This window comes from Magallana gigas, chromosome 2 (assembly GCF_963853765.1).
Source record: "Magallana gigas chromosome 2, xbMagGiga1.1, whole genome shotgun sequence".
NCBI lineage: Eukaryota > Metazoa > Mollusca > Bivalvia > Ostreida > Ostreidae > Magallana > Magallana gigas.
Window position 1 is genome coordinate 22,041,172 of NC_088854.1, and position 5,460 is coordinate 22,046,631.

General features: G+C 35.1%; 1 long non-coding RNA gene across 2 annotated transcripts in view; it reads right to left on the bottom strand.

The window, feature by feature from the left end:
* Window positions 1-326, bottom strand: part of LOC105340244 (uncharacterized) — a 34,675-nt gene extending 34,349 nt beyond the window's left edge. Inside the window, exon 1 of one of the 2 annotated variants that reach the window (XR_010710877.1) lies at window positions 163-326. This is a non-coding gene — a long non-coding RNA (uncharacterized lncRNA). The remainder of the gene's footprint in view (window positions 1-162) is intronic. The other variant, XR_010710876.1, reaches the window with a different exon arrangement.
* Between the last annotated feature and the right edge of the window lie 5,134 nt (window positions 327-5,460).

The following is a 5,460-nucleotide window of genomic DNA, read 5'->3' on the forward strand; positions in this document are numbered from 1 at the left end:
ATAGGAAAACTTTAAACTGTTGCGTTTTTTAATACCTAATCAAAACTTTGCATGCGCCTTATGATTAGTACTACATCGAAAACAGCTAGTCTATTAGAAGTATATAGCCCTTTTGGGCGATTAATTGGTCCAACAAGTAAGATGGTGATAAATAAATTATACCTATTCCTTCCAAAATGTGACATTTTCCTGGTCGATGGTTCCATACAGTTTTATGGTAGTCAAGAAACAAACTGAAATACATGAAATACTACAATGAAATTGATGACACTAACACTACAAGAGGCCCAGGGGCCATATCGCTCACCTGAGCAACAGTAGCCAACAAATCTTTAGACCTTCTTTACAGAATCATATACAAAAATATCTACTAGCAAATACATTTGAGGACCAGTTTGCAACAAAAATTATTCACGATGCCAAGCTCTTGCCAAATTTTCTTGCAAGCAAATAAAAGTTGTTTACAGTATCTTGATTTTTAAAGATTTTCAAGTTTTCTCGAAATATTTCTAAGTTAAATGTAAAGCTCCTTTTGTTGTTTCAGTTTAAGAGAGAAAGATTTTTAAAGACTTTTCTCTATACATTCCTGTGTAACAAAGCAACCCTCTATTGTGGCCCCACCCTACCTTAAGGGATCATAATTTGATCACAATGAATCTACACTATCTGAGAGTTTCAGCTTTTCTGGCCAAATGGTTTTTGAAGAGTACTGACACATTTTCAATAATTCGAAATCATCTCCCCTATAAAGCAGGTGTAGCCCTTTATTAGAACAAATTTGAATCCCCTTTATCCAATATTATAATTATTTGTGCCAAATGTGGTTGAAATTGGCCATTGCGGTTTTGTAGAAGATGAAAATGTAAAATGTTTACAACAACAGACACTCGTTAGATGGACGAAGTGTGTTTGTTTTCTAATTCTATGATTATTCCATGTGTCCATCGCTGTTTCATGGTCATTCTTGATGACAGGAATGAAACAAAATCTCAGACATTCTATATGGATAGCATCAGACAAATTAAGAACTCCACTATCTCTCCTTTCAAAAGTGGTGAATACGAATTAATGTGCGTGATGGGTTTTTATACGTACTCGAATTGTTAATAAATATGTGTTTTTGTGTAAAATAAAATAAAGGCTATCAATCTCTCCGTCCTCAAATAAATGTCTGCACATGCGCTTAACCCAATAAAGAGGTAAAGAAAGCGTTTGGCGGTAAGCATTGAAAGTGGGGGGGGGGGGGGGGGGGGGGGGGCTAGACTAATCCTCAGAAATATTGAGAAGAAAGTAATTCCCAAAATCATGAAAATCCTAATGGGGGGGGGGGGGGGGCTAGTATACTTCTGAATCCAACTTCTCAATCTTACTAAGTAAGTAATTTACTTACCCGATTTTTTTTCCAAATTCACGAAATTCCTAATCCGAGGGGTGGGGTGGGGGGGGGGGGGGGGGGGGGGGCTAGTATACTTCTGAATCCAACTTCTCAATCTTTCAAGGTAAATTTAGAACAATATTCTTTCCTGCGAGAAAAAGTGGGGGGGGGGGGGCTGAACCCTCTATCATACTATGTTTCTAATGGTTAGGTATGACTTTGCAAAAAAAATGGGGGGGGGGGCTAGCCCCCCCCCCCCCGGTTCCGACGCCTATGAAAAGTTGGCAGTAAACAGTAAAACAGTTGGCAGTAAGCAGTTGGCAGCTGACAGTTGGCTGTCGTGTATGAAATTCCATATATATCCTAGAAGTAATAATTAAAAAAAAAACAACAAACAAACAAACAGAATTATAAAATGGAAGCATGTATCAATTAGGCTAACTTATAAGAAATGAATTTTAATTTTTTGCTACTGATAATAAATTCATGAACGGAACGGGGAATATTATATTATTATTAAATTATTTTATGACTGATACAAATATCAAATAAATGAATGTAAGTTTGAAAGCGAAAGATAAATCGGTCAAATTTTTAAACTTGTAATATTAAGATGCAAAATCAACTGAAATGCATTGTTTTAATTTTCAACCTAGTCCGATATATCTGACGTTTTAAAATTCCTGGCTTTTTGATATTTTTATAGTCTTGCTTGGCAAGTAAAATATAAAAATCGTTTAAAAAAAGCCAGGAAAACGTCAGATATTTCGGATTATTTCCAACCATATATAGGAAATATGAAAGGATATTCAAGCACGTACATACATGTAGCATTGTTTTTAAAGTATGCATGTAGGGGCAGCTTCATCCAAAACATCTTAAAAAGCATTTTAAAAAGGTGCGAATTCTCAAAATCATGAAGGAAATCTTTATTGTAACTTCAATTTAATTCACTTAGATTGGGCACCACATTTTTCAGTTTCATTTATTACATGCTCGCATGCGCAGTGGCGGATTCAAGAGGGGGGGGGGGGCACCCTGCTCCCCCTTAAAATTGTCAAAATAAAGTTAAATCATACACCTTTTGGCAAAGAAAATGAACAAATCAACTTTTTGGAAACTGATGGGAATTCTCTACATTAGACTAATTTCAACGGAGTAGTATGAAGAAAAACCCGTGGGTTTATGCAATGTTGTAATGTACATGTACATAGAAAGCCCATATTAGTTACGCTCTCCTTGGGATCAAATGTGACAAATCACCCACTCTTAAGTTATTGGTTATAGCTTGTGTTTTTTTCGTCTCATTCAACTAGACTTTTTAAACTGAATTATTTACAGCCATTCGTAAGAAAAATATTATAAATGGAAATGTTTCTTATATTTCTTTACGGCAAATGATTTTGACGAGATTTTTTCAGGTCTTAAATCTACTAACCTTTAAAATTAAAATAATTTTATTTCTTGTAAGTACAATTACGAGAAGAAATATTACAAAAGTGTAAAAAATGAAGACAGCAATTTTACCCTACAAAATCTCTAGAATCCAGGAGCATGCGGGGGCTTTGCAGGTCTTCAATCTCCGAACCTTTAAGAATTGTAAACGATGGTTTTATTTTCAAGTTTACTCATGAGAAGAAATATCACAAAAGTCTAAAGAAGACTTCCTTTTTACCCTACAAAATCTCTAGAATCCAGGAGCTTCGCCCCCTGGACCCCTACCAGGGCTTTACCCCGAACCCACTGAGGACGATAAGACGGCCCTCAGACCTAGACCCCCTTCCTAAAACTGGCGCCCCCTCTAACTTCAAATCCTGGATCCGCCCTTGGCTCCGACAAACGTGGAAGGGGGGGGGGCAAATCCATGATATTTCAAATTTTTTCATATGTCAAGTTAAGAAAAGTGCCTGCTGCAAAAAAAAAAAACACAAGAAACAAAACAAAAAACGGCCCCACCTCCTGATGCTACGTGCCTGATGTGTACACATGACGTGCTCTTGATCCAAATCTGTTCACTAATCACTGCTTAATCTTCTTCTCAGAAACCAATCCACCAGGTAAGCTGAAACTTATGTGGAAGCATCATCATGTAGTGTAGATTCAAAGTTGTGAAAATCATGACCCCCGGGGGTAGGGTTAGGCCACAATGGGGGGGGGGGGGAGTCGAATTTAAGGGGGGAACAATGGGGGCTTGAACTTTTACATAGGAATATATATGAACTAAATCTTTAAAAATCTTCTTCTCATTAACCAATCAGCTAGGAAAGCTGAAACTTGTGTGGAAGCATCCTCAGGTAGTGTCAAAGTTGTGAAAATTGTGACCCCCGGGGATAGGTGGAGCCACAATGGCCATGGGGGATCAATTTTTTGTAGATTCAAATTCCTTAAAATCAAAATCTTGAGGAGTAGAGTGGAGCCAAATTGTGGACTCAATTTTACAAAGGAAAACATTTCAATTATTCACAAAAATTGCAATGTTATCATTTATATGGTTTAACTATATACATTATTGATTTTTCAAAACTGTTTGGACTTTGGCCCCTGGACGATTCTTGGGCCTCACAAGAGGTTCATAGTTTGATGTAGGTTTATATCCCATACATAAACAATAATTTTACCGTCAATAAACTAGGGTTAACAGTTATAAACTATAGTTTACGGGCTGAAAACTATAGTTAACGACGATAATCCATATTTCACATCTGTAAACATAGTGAACGCGATCATCTATGTTTCAGAAGTGTAAAACTATAATTAACACTGAAAACAACCATTTGCCATTGCAAAACAGAGTTTTTCTGATAAGTAAAGTTTCACGATAAACTCTTAACTATAGTTAACAAATGCAAATTACAGATGTGAATATATATTTATCAGCAAAATCTCATTAATTATAGTTAACGAATCGTTAAATATAGTTTACGGTTTGTATTCTATAGTTAACAATAAACTATTGCTAACTATAGTTTAGCGTTCGCAAACTATAGTTAAGCGAATTATTTGCCGCAACATCTTTCTGGCAATATTGCCGCAATCTCATTTGCATTGCCTGAATGTTGCTGCAATAAGCACCATGCCATCGAGCAGCCCAAATGAGCAAGGCTCTAGAGTGCCTGCCCCACCCCGGACTGCAGGCAGACTGGGAACTGGAATTGGACCACAAAAAATTAAGGATTTTCTTACAGTAGTTTTTAAAATTTCCTATAAGACATGCACTTTCAAAAAAAATTTATGCAAAAATGTGTTCAGCAACTAGTTGGGTTTTGTACGTCGATTGTTAGGATTGTTATTTTCTTAATATTAAAATGAAAAATATCACTTGTTTTGTATTTTTTTTGTAAATGAAATACAACAATTTTGCTATTGCTGTAAAGATGGTGGAGCCGGATTTAGCTGCATGTTGTTTGTCTGTTGATCACTTTGTTCACATATTTCATTCAGACGAGAAAAAAGGAAATAAATGTTTGATAAATCAGAAAAAAAGACAACTGAGAGATTAGTAGGTTTGCAAGTTGTGTTCAGAATGTACTTGTATTGATTCTTAATTAGTAAATGAGGAATATAACTTAATAAGTAGATAAAAGAATATAATATATCATTCATAATTTTGTACAGTTTATTATCATGTGTGTAAATTTCACAATATTTTGTTGAGAAATGAATCTTTTTGTGTATCAAAATAATACAGATGGTTCTGTTTGTACCTAAGGGATCTTGCATTTTCTTAGGAAAGGAACATATGTGAGAGGTTTTTTTTTTGGTTTGATCTTCGACTCAATTTGTTTAAAATTCCATAACTGTTCAATTGCCTTCATATGAAATTATGATATGCTCAGGTTTTTTTTTTATGTATAACTTTGGAGAAAGGAAATAAGAGAATATTACCGTATATTTTTTCAGGGAAAATTCAAAAGCTTACTAAAATTGCTTGGCAATATTTAAAAATACAGTCCAAAATGAAACTTATCAAGGGTTTGGTATTACTTGTATTTCTATTAATATAAATGTTCTTAATTTTCAAATTGATCCAAATCAAATGCCAAAGTGTCCTCAACCACCTTAAAAATCAAATGCTTATACATATG